At 39.3% G+C, this 17,924-nt stretch overlaps 1 protein-coding gene and 1 long non-coding RNA gene across 13 annotated transcripts in view; one reads left to right on the forward strand and one right to left on the reverse strand.

Moving 5' to 3' along the window:
- PTPRM (protein tyrosine phosphatase receptor type M) overlaps window positions 1-17,924 on the forward strand; it is an 816,519-nt gene that overhangs the window by 250,543 nt on the left and 548,052 nt on the right. The gene's annotated exons all lie outside the window — the stretch shown is intronic.
- The window catches only part of LOC116561589, a 20,921-nt gene continuing 3,145 nt past the window's right edge, over window positions 149-17,924 (reverse strand). The window contains exons 2-4 of the long non-coding RNA XR_004273498.1: window positions 10,609-10,614; window positions 2,062-2,067; window positions 149-260 (exon numbers count right to left, since the gene is read on the reverse strand). This is a non-coding gene — a long non-coding RNA (uncharacterized LOC116561589). The remainder of the gene's footprint in view (window positions 261-2,061; window positions 2,068-10,608; window positions 10,615-17,924) is intronic.

Consider the following 17,924-nt stretch of genomic DNA (forward strand, 5'->3'; position numbering starts at 1 on the left):
TGGCTATATGGTATACCCGATTGCTCCTAGGCTAAAATCCTGTATAGCATGTTACTGAATACTGTAGGTAATTGTAACACAATGATAAGTATTAATGTATCTAAACATATATCAGCATAGAAGACTTAGAAAATATGGCACAGAAGATAAAAGCAGCACAGCTACAGGGCACTTACCATAAATGGAGCTTGAAGGACTGGAAGTTGCCCTGGATGGGTCAGTGAGCGAGTGGTGAGTGAATGGGAAGGCCTAGGACATTGCTTAACATTACTGTAGACCTTTGTAAACACTGTGCACTTAGGCTGCACTAAATTTATTTAAAAATATTTTCTTCAATAATAAATTAACCTTAGGCTACTGTAATGATTTTCTTTTATAAATTTGTAATTTTAAAAAAACTTTGACTTTTGCCATAACATTTAGCTTAAAACACAAACATTATACAGCTGTACAAAAGTATTTTCTTTCTTTATATACTTATTCTCTAAGCTTTTTTCAATTTTTAAAAATTTTATTAATTTTTTTTTTGCTTCATAAACATTTTTGTTAAAAAGTAAGACACAAACGCACTCCTTAGCCTTGGCCTACAATTGATCATTGATATACCACTGTCTTCAACCTCAGCATCTTGTGCCACTCACTGGAAAGTCTTCAGAGGCAGTAACTAGCATAGACCTGCCGTCTCCTGGGATAACAGCGCCTTCTTCTGGATACCTCCTGAAGGACCTGCCTGAGGCTGTTATACGCTAACTTTTTTTTTTTTTAATCTGTAGAAGGAGTACACTCCAAAATAACAATAATAGTATAGTATAGCAAATTCATAAACCAGTAACAGTCATTTATTACTGTTATTAAGTACTGTACAGCATGTATGTGCTGTATTTTTACATGACTTGCAGCATGGAAGGTTTTTTTTTTTTTTTTTTTAATAGTAGCAGCACTGCTAACGCCTGAGCAATGTGACTGTGATAGGATGACTGCAGTGTCACTAGGCTGTAGGAATTTTTCAGCTCCCTTAAAGTCTTATGGGACTATCCTTGTATATGGAATCCATCATTGGCCTAAATGCTGTTGTGTGGTGCATGATTGTTTATTTGTGCTGTTCAGTATGGTAACCACTAGGTACATGTGACCATTGAACATGAAACCTTGCTAGCATCACTGAGGAACTGAAGTTTTAATTTTAAGTAATAAATTTTAAATTTAGATAGGCAGATGTAGTTAATGCATACTATATTGGAGAGTATAGTGGAGAAAGCACATTTAGAAATGTCCTATGCCCTTCCTTCTCTTAGGAATAGCAGCCTTTGGGCAGAGGAACTTTCTCCTTCTCCCTTCTCCCTTCTTTGAGGCTCTTACCCACCTTTTTCAGTTTGCTGCCCTTTGGAAGCTTCACTTGTCATTTCTTAAGGATTGTCACCTTGGGTGGTTCACTCAGCCCCTGTTTCACCTTCTGACTCTTTGCTCAGGGTCCTGCTGCTGCTCCCTTTGTCCCTGGAGAAAGGAGTAAATGTGCTCTTCCTGTCCAAGGGGCCACCACTGGGTCAGGGGATTGTTTTATTTAACCCAGAACATGTTTTCGGAGCTTTCAAAGTTAAGGGAAGAGGATGATAGAAATGATACCACATCACCTAGGCAAGGTTGTTGGAACTCCCGTGGGTTGGATGGGGTTACTTCATGGAGGATTACACTGAGACATGGGGGCAGAGGGGAGCCCTGGTGACAGAGGCCACCAGATACTCATTGGCATCAGCATTTAAGGGAAATGTAGTTTATTTCTGCCTTGTTTTCTGATACTTTAATATGTTGGCCCACTGCCGTTAGTAGAAATGTGTGGTATTTACTCTGTATTGCAATTTGAAAAGACTCCTAGATAAATCTGAGCAAGTGATTATTTCCCTTTTGAACCCGATTTCCTAGTAAATTGGTTTTTTCCTGCAATAAGAAAGCTAGTATATTTCATTTCTACAGAAAGTGTGACATCTCTTTATTGATTATTTGATTCAGTCGTTGATTACATCATTCAACAAACAATTATTGAAAAACTATTATGCTTCATACACTCTGCTGTGTAGAATATTATTCAAAAGTAAAAAAAAACTCAGGGAAGTTACAGTTTGTTGGGGATATAGACGAACATAGTATTAATTCTAATTGTATAATGGCAATTAGAATTATGGGAAGTCAATGCTGGGTGATACAGGGTGTTATGGAAGCACAGAAGAGGGGAACTTAACATGGGTGGTCATACAGTGCTTCAGAAAGGGGGTGATATCCAATCTGAGACTACCAAGACTGTAAGGATTTATGGTAGGAGGATGGGAAAGGAAGAATGTTTTAGACAAATATAGTGGCTGGTTGTTGTTGTAACATGTTACCACATACTGTAATTTAAAATAAGAAAAAACTTCTTATCTTACTGTTCTAGAGACTAGAAGTCCCCAAATGCATCTCACTGGGCCAAACTCAAAAGTGTCAGCAGGGCTGCATTGTTTCTGGAGGCCCTCAGGGAGAGTCAGTTTCCTTACCTTTTCCAGCTTACAAAAGTTGCTTGCTGTCCTTGGCTTGTGCTTCTTTATCTTCAAAGCCAGGAGCTGGGCATCTTTAAATCCCTAACCCTGCCCTCCTGCCTCGCTCTGCCATTTGTGTGGACTCTTGTAATTATGTTGAGCCCACCTGGATAATCTCCCCATCTCCAGGTCAGCTGATGAGCAAATTTAATTCCCCCTTCCCATGTCATTTAACATCTTCATGCATTCTGGGGATTAAGACATGGACATCATTGGGGCTGCCATTATTCTGCATATTATTGCAGACGAAAGAACAAAGTATGAATGAAGAGCTGAAATAAATTTAGCATGGCTGAAGCTTAGCCCATGGGGAAGGAGATGAGAAGAGATGGGGCTGAAGAAGGAAGCCAGGGAAATGTGATTGAGTTTCATTCTGAGGAAAATGAGAGACTGTTCAAGAATGATATTAATATAATTAGATTTGAGCTACTGAAAACTTCCTCTACCTGCATTTGGAGGCTCTTCACTGACAACACATGCCTACTTCACTGACTATAAGTTGAAACTAATTAACTGAGAATTATCAGAGCTTAACCTGAAATCTGAGATAGTAAAGGAAAAAAAGAATGTCTTTATATGTAGGCAGAACATCAAAAATGCAATTCGGAAAATAATTTGATTACAGGCTATTCAAAATATTGAGCAATATTTGGACGAAGACTCTTTTCATCTGGTGAATACCCAGGTAAGCCTGAATTCACACAAGTGGATTTACTGGTTTATGTAAGTGAAAATTCCAAAGGTACTCCCTTAGGTATAGCAGGGTCCAGAGGCTCAGATGCTCTCATCTGTGTTGCTTCATCAGTCAGGGTGGACTCTTCCCTTGTGGAACTAAGATGTAAGCAACAGGCGTGGGCCCTTACCCTCCTGGATGACATACCCCAATACTGAGGAGGTGGGGTGGGCTGGCAGTAGTTCGAGTAGAAGTCCTAGAGTTGAGCCTCACTAGACCATCTTGAGTTCTGTGTTCATTTCTGAGCCAGTTACTGGCCAATTAAATGTGATGTTGGGGAGGACAGAGTTAATAGTTGACTACTCTGCTATTTAGGCAACCCCAGAAGCTTGCTCCTGTAAATAGCAGTGTGTTTTGAGAGCTGGGCTTCTAGCTTTGTAACCAGAATTCAATTAAAACTGTTCAAAGGGGGCCATTGTGTAAATTTCTTTGTCACATGTTATTATTATATGGTTCTAAAATCTATCATATCATTGCTATTCTCTGATTATTCTCTACGCATGGTCCAGGATTTGAAATCTTAAGATGTACATGTCTATGTTCTGTCAAATTTTCATTTAAAATCAGCATAAAGGCTTTTGGTAATTGACATCATTTGCTTGACTTTGAAAACGGAAATATTTAATTAAACTTTATATAATAATGAAAGAAAATCATGCTTTTATTTTAGATCACTTTCTTCCCTTGAGCAATTGACTGTCTCTTTCAGTCTTTGTCAGCAGATTTAATCTCACTTCCAGTAAATGCTTTTCCATCACATTATCTTCATTAAAATACAGATGTTCATTAGAATCATTCCGTGTTCTTTAGACATTGAGTACGTGATGACATTCTGTTCCCAGCATTTCTGTCATTTGTGCCTTAACATTTGTAAATGGGGCATCTCTTTTTCTTTTAAGGGTATGATTTCAGATTGAGCCAGTGTAAAATATATTAGAGTGTGGTTTTTTCCCAGATTGGCTTTATTTATGTTAAAAGTGACAGAAACACTTGAAGCCACTCTCCATCTTTATCCTCATCTGCTCAGAGTTGCTGCTGTTCACTATTCAGCCTTCACCAACACATCTCTGCAGATGACTTGAAGCAAATCTCCAAATCTGACACCTTTTTCTACTTCAATTTCTAGCTTTGTTTTTAACATTTATAACTGTTTTGTTAACTTAACATCTTTTAAACCGCCCTTATTATCTCTGATGTCTCTGCTGTACTCACTCCCCACGTTCACACTCTCACCACGGCTCATTTCTTCCCTACCAATTTGTACCCATTTCTTTCCAGAATGATTGCTACCAACAATTTAGTTCCTTATAAGATTTCTGAACCTCTTCAGTAACCTGCTGTTCTTCTTTCTATGAGCTCTTTCACTTCCATCTTGCTAGAATTGAGATAAAAAAACTTTCTAAAACACCATTAAAGCCTGAAGAGTTTTGAGAGTTGAACTTTATATTCCCACTCCTTCTTTTGACAGCAGGTTGAGAAGCAATTTTTCTAAAGTAGTAACTCTTGGTGATTGTATTATTGTCTCAGTACTTACTTGTTCCATGTGCAGCTGTCTTATCTTTTAGTCTGGACTGTAACTTCTTGGAGGGCAGAAGACATGGTTTATACTTTCCTGTGCAAAGTGTGTACAGAACTGAGTACTAACCTTTATAAAAGGGTAAATGCTTAGTAAATTTACTATGAAAATGATAAAAGGGAGTTTTGAGGTTAAATGAGGGGTTGTCTTTTTTTTTCAGAATGGCAGAATCAGTTACAATGGATAGCCCCCTTCAGTTTTAAATCAAAGACTAGAAAAACATCGTATTTGTAATGTTAAAAGTTTTTAAGAATACATACTCAATCTTAAAATCAAGAAAGAGAATCCTTCAGGTGTCAGAAATGAAGAGGGAGCCCACAGCACTGAATGGCAAGGGGAGTAACTTGAGAAGATATGTGTGGTGGAGTCTAGAGTTTTAGGTGGAGGCTGCAGGGTGCCAGCCTAGTGGCATACCAGAAGTGGGCTGAGACTTGGGCACAGCAGTCCTACTGGACATACTCTGAACTGAACCCACAGTGCAAACTGGGCCCTAGCTTTCTCTTTCCTGTTTTATAAGCCAAATTTTCATTGTGTAGAAGCACAAAGCTCAGAAACTAACATAAAATTTGGTCTGCAAATTAGGACACCCCATATGACCTCATCAGGGATGTCTCCACAACCCACGTTACTGAGGGGACCTCCATGAGGATAAAGGATTCTGAATTATTATGAGCTCATAGACAAATATTATAAGCACATTAGAAAATCCACTCGGTGAGAGCTAGTCGGTAGATACAGAAACAAGATTAACTAATCAATTACAGATAATAAATACTAAAGGACCACACCCTACAAGGAACAATAAGGGCATTAAAATTAATTGCAGCCTAATTTAGGGGAAGGAGAGTCTACAAATAAAAATACAGCAATGAAAAATTGTAAAAAGTCAGTAGATTGATTTAAGAGCAAAAAGGGTATCATTGTCCTGGAAAGATGGAGCCAAGGCCACATTCTGTGTTACTTTGGGCAGTGCTGGGCTATGGCCAGAAACTCCTGGCTGCTCCGAAGAGAGAAGGTGCTGCTGGTGGTACACATTCTTCATTTATTTTCCCCCTTTCTCTTTAAATTTAGATGACCTTATTTTTGTTGCCTTTGTAATGTGGAGGTGGATTTATAATCTTTGTTGACAAAGAACAGGGTAATACTCCAGCTGGTAAGATGATACAGAAGCCTAAAATTGTGCTAGTGATGGAAGGGAGAACCTATGGGAAGAAGATTGCTTTTGAAAGACAAAACCTTGTTTCTTGTTCTTTTTCTCTTTTTCCCTGACTGCATTGTGTTCTGTGCCAGGGGTTTGTGGCTCCCCACCTTTCCCACCTCCCTTTGGGGTAGCTGCAGGGGGCGTCTCCTTCATCTGTGGCACCTGAGCAGTGCTCTTTTTGAGAGTCTTGCCTTGGGCAGTGGTGCTCATCATGAAATAAGCAATTCTCATTTTGTCTCCTAGATTTTTCTCCTATGCTAACCCTGGGTCTGCTTTCAAGTGTTCATTCTTCCTTATACTTCAAAGTTGGAAGTGTTGGATGTTATTATTTTCCTTGTAGTGCTGAAATAGAGTAGATTTGTGATGAGCTGTCTACTGCTGTGTCTTGACTAAAGTTTATCAAAATGCAGGATATTCAGCTGTTCTTTGACACTTTAGTTGTTGCTTTAAATTCAAAATAACTGATATGTATAGGTTTTAAAGAAGCTTGTTCATGCCCCATCCACAAGTTCTTCTGTTTTTTCAACCCCTCCCATCTCCTGCCTATGGTATATGTCCCACAACAAGGGACTTCTGGATGTCTAATTAAAGTTACTTAAATATTAAAAAGGCAGCTATGAAAAAAAACCATAGCTGTGCCACTTATATGATTGCATGCATTTCTTTTTTTGTTATCATCTATATTTTTTATTTTAACATCCAAGAAGCCCCCAAGTGAAGACACAAGTGCACCACTATGTTGAGAAATAAAAGATAAACATAGCATAATTGGCTCAGACTGGGATCATGACATGATGCGGTGACTATGTCGTGTTGCTGACATTTGCATGTTTGAAGAAATACATATATGTAATATTTGAATATATGCAATTTTTGACTTCATAATATTTGACGCAGTATGGGTAGAGTCTGTGTAATGTTATCATTGGTTAAGTGGTAACCAATGATAACATAATTTACCCTGGTGGTACAAACATAACCTTATATTTTTTACCCTCGAGTTCTTAGCTCTTCTTTTTCTCACTCTAAAGATAAAGTAGAACATGTTTCTTGCTGTCCCAAGGAAGACGCCTGTTCCTGTGTCCCTGTGTCTTATGCATATTCATAACACATCGAACCCTGTTGGTTATGAGTGATGGATGGAGCTTGAGGGATTGTATTATAGGCAAGTCTCCAAACCGTGTGTTTGCCAGTATTTCTTTCTTCATCTCTGTTTCATCAAATCTGTGAACTAGAAACAAAATTGACAGTGTGGAATTCAATTTTCCCTTTCCGTGTTTCCTGGCACTCTCTTGGATAATTAGAGCCGTGTGATGAAGTGGTGCAGATGGAGGTGGCTGAGGGCACAGAGGAGAAGCAGGGATGGGAGTCCTGGCATAGGAGGCCCCCTCTGTCTATGGAGAAGCAAGTTGGATTTGTTCTTAGCAGTGGGGAAAATATAACTTATTTTCTATGAGATTCCAGGCAGTGATTTCTGAGATGACATCTATGTCTTCTTAATTTAAATGGATGAACTTCACTGCATATGGAAAACATAACCTGCCTTTCTTACAGAAACTGCCTTTGTGAGGATTAAAGTAAAAAGTTGTCCTGATTTTTATTACTTCATTGGATTCAAGTCATAGGAAGTGAGCCTGAATTTGGTGACATACTTCAGATTTTTCCTGTTGTGCTCAATCTTATTGACAAAGGACTGAGGTTGAATTGTTGAAGTTACATATGCAAAATCAGAAGATCTCAGCTAACCTTGAGGAAAGTTTTTGATGAGTTGGATAGGAAGTTTAACTCTAAATATAAGAAATGAGAAATGTGTTAGAATAAAGAACATTTTATTAGTTTATTAGTATTATAACTATCTCCTAAGTTTCCTTTAATGTGTGACTCTAATATTCTCTAATATTCAAAGTGAATTTGCAGCAAGTATAAAGATGTTCACTTCTGATTTGTATTACACTCTTCACTGGAAGAAACATAAAGCAATACAAACTCCCAGATTTTAACAACAACAGTAATAACAGCTGCTGATTACAGAGTACCTGCTCTAAATCAGATGCCCTGGGAGGTTCTCCCCATTAATTAAATTCTTAGCAGTCATTACCCACGTGTGACAGTTAAGGACCCTGAGACTTGAGGAGGCTAAAGATTCAGTCTCAGTCCCTGGAGCTGATGAGTGTCGCTGTGAGGCTTCTAACCTGGCTTTCTCTGTCATCAGCCCCTTAGATCACCTGGTGTCCTCCAGGATGCCGGTAGGAGGCGGCGGGCAAGCGAGTGAAGCTTTCTCTCCAGGGCTTGGCCAAATTGCCCTGTTTATCTGTGCCCCATTTTCCATCTGCAAATAGTAGCACCCAGCTCTTGAGTAGGGTGAGTTAGTTAGTTCAGGAAGCGAGATTTAAAGAGTCACACAGGAAACCCTCAGCAAGTTCACAGTCACGTAGGTCTCCCTTTCCTATGCCTTCCATGGTCAGCTGCTGGGACCACTCTTCTCTTCCAGACCACCACACTCATGCTCCTCCTGGTCTAGCCCAGGTGTGCTCTCATGTGTTATCCTTTTCAAGGCAGGGTGCAGGGGAGGGGATAACTCTGCCTCTGTAGCTTCTCGGTCCTCCAAGCGGCCACTGCCCCTCCTGTTACCAAGACCTCTCCTCTTGGCCTTAGCTCCTAGGCTCAAGCCTCAGCTCCTCCTTTCTGTGCATTTCCTACCATAAGCTCATCCTCTGACCCCACACCCTGCGCTGTTGTCATTAAATGCTCTGAATACCTGAGCCCCTTTGAGTGTTATAGTGATGAGTTTTACCAGAGCCCTTCCTGTGATGCTTATCTTGATAAGGGGAAGTTGGTGGTAGACTAGGGAGGAAGCAATGAGAAGATTAAAAAGGGTTGGGAACAGAAGACACAAATGCCTAAAGATATGAGCAATAAAATTCGTAAGAAAACCTCAATGTGTGTTCCTGTTTCAGGGGCTAATCTGCAATATTACATTCTTTGGCAACAGATTGTCCAGAGAGAGTGATTATTCCTGAGCTTCTGTGGGACTTAGTGAGTCTGGAATAATAGGAGGCAAGTGGGAACCTGGAAGTGGGGTTGGGGAAATGGGAGTGAGACAGCCAGCTAGAATCAGAAATACCCAGCTTAAGGATCTGCAGCAGCCAAACACCCCCACGCACCTACCCACTGCCTTTCTCATCTGCCCCCACTGCCCCAACCTACCACCTTTCTGGAGCTCTAGTCCTTGTTCCTCTAGGCCCTGGGAACTGCCCTTTGGCTTGTTGGGGTTGAGGTATGGATGAAGGTAGGTCCTCAAAATGCAAGACAAACTGAATTTTCCCCTGGTAGCATTTTAATTTCGTAGTTGGTTTCTGTAGTACATGTGTTACTGTGCTAACTGAGGATGTAGTGTGTTATGTTGCCCTCATTATGAATAGCCTGGGGACGCAGATTACTTGAAGTACATAGTTTCCCTTAAGAGCGTTTATTATGATTTCTATATAGTCTGCTTACAAATGAATTTCTTGAGCAAAGCCTGTGTGTAAGCAGTGGATGTATGCATTTGTACTTGATTCTTAAAGCATTAGAGTTGCAATGGAAGTAATGTGAGCCTTAGTTTATTGAGAGAAACCTACTTAGTAACTTGTGTGTGTCAGGGAAAAAGAGACAGGGGTCGGGTGGTGGGGGTGTGGTGGTGGCAGGAGGGGGTCAGGGGAGGGGAGGGGAAGAGAGACAAGGATGATTTAAACAGAGATTTGAATTGTACCTTCTCTGGAGTTTGCTGGGGGGGCATTAAACCTATGGATTAATTCAAGCAAAATATCTCATGTGTGTAACCTTTAAAACTGTGTTGTATTTATTAAGACTATTTTGTATAAATTTGCATTCAACTAGATGATTATTCTCCCTAGCATTCTGGTTTTTTTTTTTTTTTCAATTGAAACATACTGATTTTACCAAAACCCCTTTCAGTACCTTTGATTCTTTCTGTTAGGCCAGGCAGAATTTTGAATGACACTATTAATTTAACTTCCTTTTAAATGAATAAAATCAGCACATCCACAGTTTGCATATTTTTTTCTGAACAATTGAATTCTTGTTTTATTTTATCTTTTGTCCAATAATTTTTTCAGCCAATTTTGGGCCAATGGCCACCAGTGATATTGCAGCATAGACAGTGTGCCTCATGAAATAAGACTATAGGAAATAAAATATGCAAAAATCAATAAAGTTTCATGGAACAGTTTCTGCAAGGAGCAGAAAGGCAAGCATGGCTCAGTAAAGTGACAACAGCCGGTGACACCAAGCCCAGATCTGATTCCCATCAGAGTCACCCTTTTTACTGAGCCCAGTGAATATTTCTGTGATATCCTGTCCCCATGTACCAGGAACATTTTGCCCTGGTTGCACAGCCCCAGCAAGGGGCTTTGCATAGGCTTTGCACAGGATGCTTGGGAGACGAGACTCAAACTCTTTCCCCACCCCAACATGGAGTCTTCCTCTGCTGCTTAGTATACAGCTCAGTGGTACAATCATAGCTCACTGTAGCCTTGATCTCTGGGGCTCAAGTGGTTCTCCTATCTCAAGTATCTGGGAATACCGTGGTGGGAATACCACCATGCCTGGCGAATTTTTTTTATTTTTATTTTTAGTAGAGATGAGGTTTTGCTGTGTGGCCCAAACTGATCACAAACTCCCAAGCTCAAGCATTTCTCCCATCTCAGCCTCCCAAAGTGTTGGAATTATAGACATGAGCCACTGTGCCCAGCTGAAGACTTGAAGTCTTGATGCCAAAGGGAGGGAAGATTTGTTGTCTGCTCTTTGGTATTCCTGAGAGTGACACATGGGGCTGGGATCTCTGTGACACTGTTATACAAGTCAAGCAGATCCTTTGGAACTTTATGTGGGAAGTATTGTTGGGCAATTATAATCTATATTCTGAACACTTGGAAGGGTTAATGTAACCAGTGTTTGGGCATTTGGGTGGTGTTTGCACATGTATCAGCCTCAGTTTCTGAGAGACTCTGGATAGATTAATATCCAGAATTACTTTTTGTAAAGTTTTCCTGGGTATGTCATTGGAATGAATTTGAACTCTGGTTCTGAAATCTTTTATATGATAGTTATATCCATCAAAGCTCTTGTGCACTGATTCTTAATCAAGAAAAAATGAATTAAATCTCCTTAAATGAATTAAACACATTCTCAATTTAGTGTGTTTTTATTACCAACCTTATCCCTGTGATAACAGTATTGGATGAATGAGGCATTGTTGAATGACTGACACTCCTCAAATTTCCAGTTCTTCTCTGTCCATCATTCACTTCAAGTGTTGCTTTTTTCCTTATTTCAGCTTTTTAAGTGACTTCTGACATGTTTTAAAAAAGGTTTTGATGAGGCCATAGGTCCTCTTAGGTGCATTGTGCACTGCTGTTGCTCTTCCTTTTATCTCTCTCCTTCCATAAGTAGGAACATATTTTATAAGCTGCTTTTCTCTTTCTAGTCAAGGTACCTGGAAGCAGCCCCATTCACATTTGTGGGGCTGCAGATGAATGGTATTTTGCAATGGGAAGTGAGCCTCCTAGGTCTTAAGCTCCATGGGTTTAGCACAGGAGAGGCATGAGCTGCTCTAGGAATCTCCTGCAGCTATTTATAAAAAGATGGACTCTTTCTCTTCCCTAGGGGACAGAGTATGATGGATTGTCATGGTAGTGTATGAAAATAAACCTCTACAAAGCAGCACAGGAGAGCTGTGTAATTAGCCTGGAATTTAAAATATCCAGTTGCCAACTTCACCACTGAATGTTGAAAACTGAGACTTGGAAAGTTTTTTTTTCCTTTGACAGTGATACTTGTTCAAAGTACACTTGCTTGTGATGGAGAAATTGGGTCTAGATGGTCTAGCTCTTTGAAGAGTGAGCATTAAGTGCCACTACACAGTGTGTGAATGAAGCATGAAATGATACCATCAGAGCAGCAGGAGCGCAGAGGTGCTTGGTGGATCTTGTCAGTCTGAGGTTGAACTAAAGCGCAGAAGCACACAACAAGATATTTCTAAAACCTGACATAGCTTTTTTGTGCTATTCATGTGCACGTAACAGTGCCTTAGCCACCTAACTCTGAGACATCATGCTGACGAATTGCTCCCTGTGACTTACCTGTGTGCAGTTTATGCCCACTTTGGTGATGTTTCTCTTCTAGAGTATCTCCTACTCTTGTTCTGTAAAAGATAAACATATGCCAGTGCCATGTTCTTCCACAGAAATCAAAGTATGAGGGATAAATGAGTGAGGGGAAGGGCAGAGGGAAAGAAAATGTGAACGTAAGAATACAGTAGATGCACATTAGGGTGTTGTGATCTCAATACAGTAGATTAACGTTAGTGTGCTACGACCTCATGGAGAAATTTTATAGCTGAATCATTGCTGAGACTGACAAAGATCAAAAGCTTGGAACTGGTAGCCAGTTAAGACTGTTTCTCAAAGATAGAATGTGTCATTCATTTCTGGGCTTTCCATCCATGCCACAGTTCAGTTATTGAATATCCTTTAAATGCCACATTCTTGGTAACCACATAAGAAATACTCAAATGTTGAAGGCAGAGGACCTGGCTCCAGGGCATTTATCATCTAGATGTGGACCACCTTCCTATTCATCCTGCTTGGAACTTCATGGGCCTTCAGGACTGAGAAGCTGTTTACCTTCAACTCTGGACACTTTTCTTATTTCTTTAGTTTTGTCTGTTACTTTCTCTATATTCTTTTAATTATTTATTCTTTAATTTTTTTCATATTGGACATATGTTAAAACTTCTAAGTTCTTGCGTGTCTTAGCTTTTCTTTCACATTTTTTTGTCCTTTTTTTTTTTTTTTTTTTCTGTGGGATATGAATTGCCTTTTGGGATAATTCTTTGGTTCTGTCTTCCAGATTACTAACTTATTGCTCAGCTGTGTCCTTTCTCATTTGGACCCAATGTTTTCTCATATAAAAATTGTCTAAAAATTCCAGAATAACCTTTAAAAAACTATTATTAACATGGTAGCCTATTTCTTTTCAGACCACTTTCAAAATCTTCTCTCACCTTAATGCTTATTTACTAAAGCATTCCTTAAATTATTGGTTGTATTTGCCACTTCTCCTTCTTGGTCTTCATTTTCTGCAAATGTTAAACTTTGTGGTTGTGTGTACATTTCCATGCTTGACATCTGATATTATACGATTTGTGAGGCTATATTTGTTTTCAGCTACTTTTCTCTAGGGATTGTGGGAAATGGGTGCTGAGAGAGGTGTTTGCTGGTTCTGTGGGGATCCCTGTTTTTTCAGGGTCTCGGCAGCCTCCTATAACAAATTTGCAAGATCCTGCTGTGTGTACACACTGTGCCAGGCTGGGTGTACCCCCTTAAGCACGTAGGTGGTGCTTATAAGTACCATGGTAAAATTATGGCTTAGGGCTCAGGGTAAAATTTAAAAAAGGGAACAGATTACATTGCACTGTGGGCAATAAGAAACACTTTATGCGAGATTCTGAGAAGGGCCTGGAAGAATGGATGGTATTTCAACAGGAGGTAATGAGGGAATGCAGTTTCAGTGTGGGCACCTGAATGGACAAAAGGACAGGTGTCATAGAAAACAGGTTCTGGGAAACCTGCATCATCTAATTCACTAGAGAGGGAGAATAGTGATGCTATAAGTAGCAAATGAAGTCAGTTGGGCACTTATATGTGTTGAGCACTACCATCCATCTGAATAGTTGCTTAATCCAGGAATTGGGGAGTGGCCCCAGCTGCTGCTTCTTTCTCTTTATCCATAAAGTTAGGGTTCTTGAATTTTCCTCCTCCATAATGTCCTTCAAACCTGTCCTCTTTTCTCTATTGTCATGTCTGCCACAGTTTTCTCAGTCATTGGCAAAATATTCACTACTTTATACTTTTGTTTTGAAACTGATGGAATTGTCTCAGAGAACTGATGTTTATGGTTTCTTTTAAATAAGTACAGAAATTTACCCTCCCAATCTTAAATCTTGAGAAAGTTACATGTGTCTTATCTGAGTTCCTTTTTCAGGAAATCAACCATCAAGCCTCCCAGATAATATCAAGGAACTGAAACATTCCAAATCACAGCATCAGTACAATGAGACACCAGACCCTTCACCCAACATGGCTGCCTAAACCACTACCTGCTGTCTGTTGACTAACTCTTCTTCCTTACCCCTTCCTGGTTCCTGTTTTCCTACTCATAGTTAAATTTCTTCCCTGCTATGTAAACACCTAATTTTAGTTGGTTTAGGAGATGGATTTGTGACTGATCTCCCATCTCCTCTTCTGCAGTACCTGAATAAAGCTTTGTCCTAGTAATTGGACTCCTGTGTGGCAGCAATGGCACCTATCTATGCTATATCCTAGATGTTTCAGTAGCAGTTCTGTGAAGGTAGAAAAATTGATTGTGGAGTTAAGTGAAATATTTGGTTTGGGGCATGTTTCTAGCTTATTAATAGTATGTTTTCCTCATAGAGATGTCTAGTACATAGTTAGAAATAGAGGCATAAGCTGGGCATCATTGCATATACCTGTGACCCCAGCTACTAGGTAGGTTCAGGTGGGAGGATCCCTTGAGGCCAGGATTTTGAAGCTGTAGTGTGCTATGATCATGCCTGTGAATAGCCACTGCACTCTATCCCAGGCAATAATAATATTAATATATAGTGGCCCTGCCTTTAAAAAAATAGAAAAGAAAAGAAATAGAGGCCTAGTATTGAGGGAAAGTTTACTGATAAAGCAGCAGATTTCAGAGAGATTGTAGTTTAACGTATGGGAATAGATTTAATACATGGAAGGAAAATCAATAAAGAAAGGCAAAATGAGGCTTTAGTACAAAACCAACGGAACTCCTAAACATAAGGAAACAGCTGCCCTCATGTAGTGAGCACAAGATCCACATTGTTTGAAGGACACCAGCATATGTTCTGTCCTCTCCCTTTGAAGAGAGTCTAATTTAACACGTGTGATAAGACATACCCGAATGAAACATTCAGTAGCAGTGACTAGTATGTCAGTGAGTGCCAAGTGAGTGATACATACCTTGGGTCCCAGTTTATGTTCTGGAAGATCTAATAGCCTTATCAAAACCAAAGAATTCTATGATAAAATAAGTTTGGCAGTTCCTTTTACTCTAGGCTTAACAAAGTTAACACATCTGATTATATACAATGTTTTCCCCACCAAGCCCTGGAAAGTTGTATTCTGCTGGTTAAGGAATATTTCTCTGTTGTGGTCATCCCTAGAAGCTATAGTCTCAGAGTTGGTATGGCATAGACAGTTGGCATAGAGATCTTCTAACTAGTTGCTTCAAACTTTTCTCCTGCATATAGCCTAGAAGAATTTTTAAACAATAATGTAAATAATATACTCGTCTCATATGCTTATAAATTGACATGCAAAGCTTTTAAGAATTATAAGTTGCAGAATATAAGTAAAGGATGTCATTTTGAATAAATTACAAATATTGGCATTTAAAAATTAAATGGTGTTATTCTTCTAAAGATATAATCTAGAATCTACATTCCTTAGTACTTTGAGGCATATTATTTTCATTTTAAATCATGAACAAGTCCTTCTTTAACATTTAGAAATGTTACATCATTTCTTTTCCTTGGAGTCATTTCATTCTATGTCCTCCTTTGAGTTTACTTCTAATATCATGTGTTTGCCTTCTTAATGCTTTTATGGCTCACACTCTATATCTAAAATAAACACATAAATTAAAAGAATCCTTTTAAAAAAGTCTCATTACCATAAAGTTCTTTTGTAAAATCAAATTCTTCTGGATTGAGTCATTATAATAAAGAGTAACACACAGTTGATCTGAACAACATAGATATATTAAGGACTGATAATAATTAAGCATAATAACTGAAATTTTATTTGAAATGCATCTCTTTGAGAAGAAAAGATCTTTTATTTTTTCTAGTTAGTAAATTGATTAATTAATTTAGTTGCTTTTTTTTGAGATGGAATCTCACTCTGTCACCCAGGCTGGAGGGCAGGGGCGTGATCTCCACTTACTGCAACCTCTGCCTCCCAGGTTCAAGCGATTCTCCTTACTCAGCCTCCTGAGTAGCTGGGATTACAGACATGTGCTACTATCTCTGCCTAATTTTTGTATTTTGAATAGAGACAGGGTTTTGCCATGTTGACCAGGGTGGTCTGGAACTCCTGACCTCAGTTGATCCACCTGCCTTGACCTCCCGAAGCATTGGGATTACAGGTGTGAGCCACTGACGCTGGCCTTTTTCTAGTTAGTTTATTTACCTATAAGTGATAATAATATATTGCTGTAATGAGTATCAGTAGATCATATTGATAATCCAGTGTAAAGCTGACATTAAGGAAAGATACAGTGGCACCTCCTAAAATATTTATGTTTTGTGTGAAATAAGTTGATGGACATGTAATATTAAATACCATTTGGGGTTATTACTGTACTACTCCTGCTCTTTTCTAGTAATTAACAGTTGGCCACTACAAACTTATACCTTGGATAAAATATAAAATGTGGGTTTTTTATAATTACAAAAGGGTTTCTAGCTTTGTGAAAGATTTTAAATGAGTCAATATGTGAAGTGATTTCTGTGCTCTTTTTCTATCATATTATTCCATGAAATAAGGCATGCTTGTACAGGGATGAACTTTGGCTGTTCTGTTTGCCTATAACAGTATGATAGATAGCATTATCTCTGGTAGGATAATTGGGGTCATACTGTAAATCTTGACTTGCGCTTGTACCATGTGATTCTCAGAAGTCTTGGGATGTGCAGACCCAAGGCAACCTGCTGTGTTCCGGTGTGCTGTCTTAGTCCAACTGCGGATCTTCACTTGGAGTAAGACTCCCAAAAGTTGGAAGGGAATGAGGCTACAGACCTCTCTATCTGAGCTTTGAGGGATGAGAAAGATGTTTCATGCCAAAAAAGAAAGCTGTGCAACAAGGCAGATGGCACACAGGGAAGATGGTGTCTGTCCTTAACCTCACACTCCCCGGGTCAGGGCAGCCTAGGGATTTTGCAGGTTATTCACCTCCCTCCCCCAGGGCAAAATTACTTTCCTTTTATCTTGGCCAACACCCTCTTTGGAGGAAAAATGTCACTTAATTTCTAGGGAATATGATCCTATACAACAGCAGTCTCTCTTCTGTACTAATTTAGGTTTTTTTTTTTTTTTTTTGTCTTGTATTGGAAAGTAGCTTAGTAGTTGAGAAACTATTATTAATTTCCTTGGCTAGGTCTAGGTGTTATGGGCTCTCCATGAGAGCTTTAAAATGTATGTAACTATTCACTTCCTATACTTTGTTCAGTCACTCACGAACAGTTGTGACTTTATCCTAGGGTAAGATTAATTCCTTCCTTCTTTGTGCCTCTTCCTGCCAGATACAGCCTAGCATCCTAGTGCCTGTAATACTCTATTGCTTCTTCCATGCCTGGTGTCCTCCCACTGGACTCTGAGGTTATATTCATCTATTTGTCTACCCTAGAAGTGGAATATGCAGTGAATTCTGAGAGAGGATAAAGAAAGAACTGCCTAAGCACTTGGACAGTGTTTAATCATCGCTTGCTTTTAGTAGCTATATCTTGGGGCAGCTTTTGCATCCCCAAAATGGAAATATTAAGCCCTGCATCACAGAGTTGTGGTTGAAATTAAATGTCTGTAAAACACTTACTCTGTGCAGGTGCCTGTGAAATGCTTAATTCATATGAAGTGCCACTCTTAGTGTTACTGGTGGAGCAAATGTGCAAATGAATGAGAGAGGATGTATTGATTCTGTGAGGCTTGTGAACATAGCTCCTGCCCATGGAGAATTCATGTTCCA

The sequence above is a fragment of the Sapajus apella genome, unplaced genomic scaffold (genome assembly GCF_009761245.1).
Source record: "Sapajus apella isolate SASKATOON/1434 unplaced genomic scaffold, GSC_monkey_1.0 scaffold29, whole genome shotgun sequence".
Lineage (NCBI taxonomy): Eukaryota > Metazoa > Chordata > Mammalia > Primates > Cebidae > Sapajus > Sapajus apella.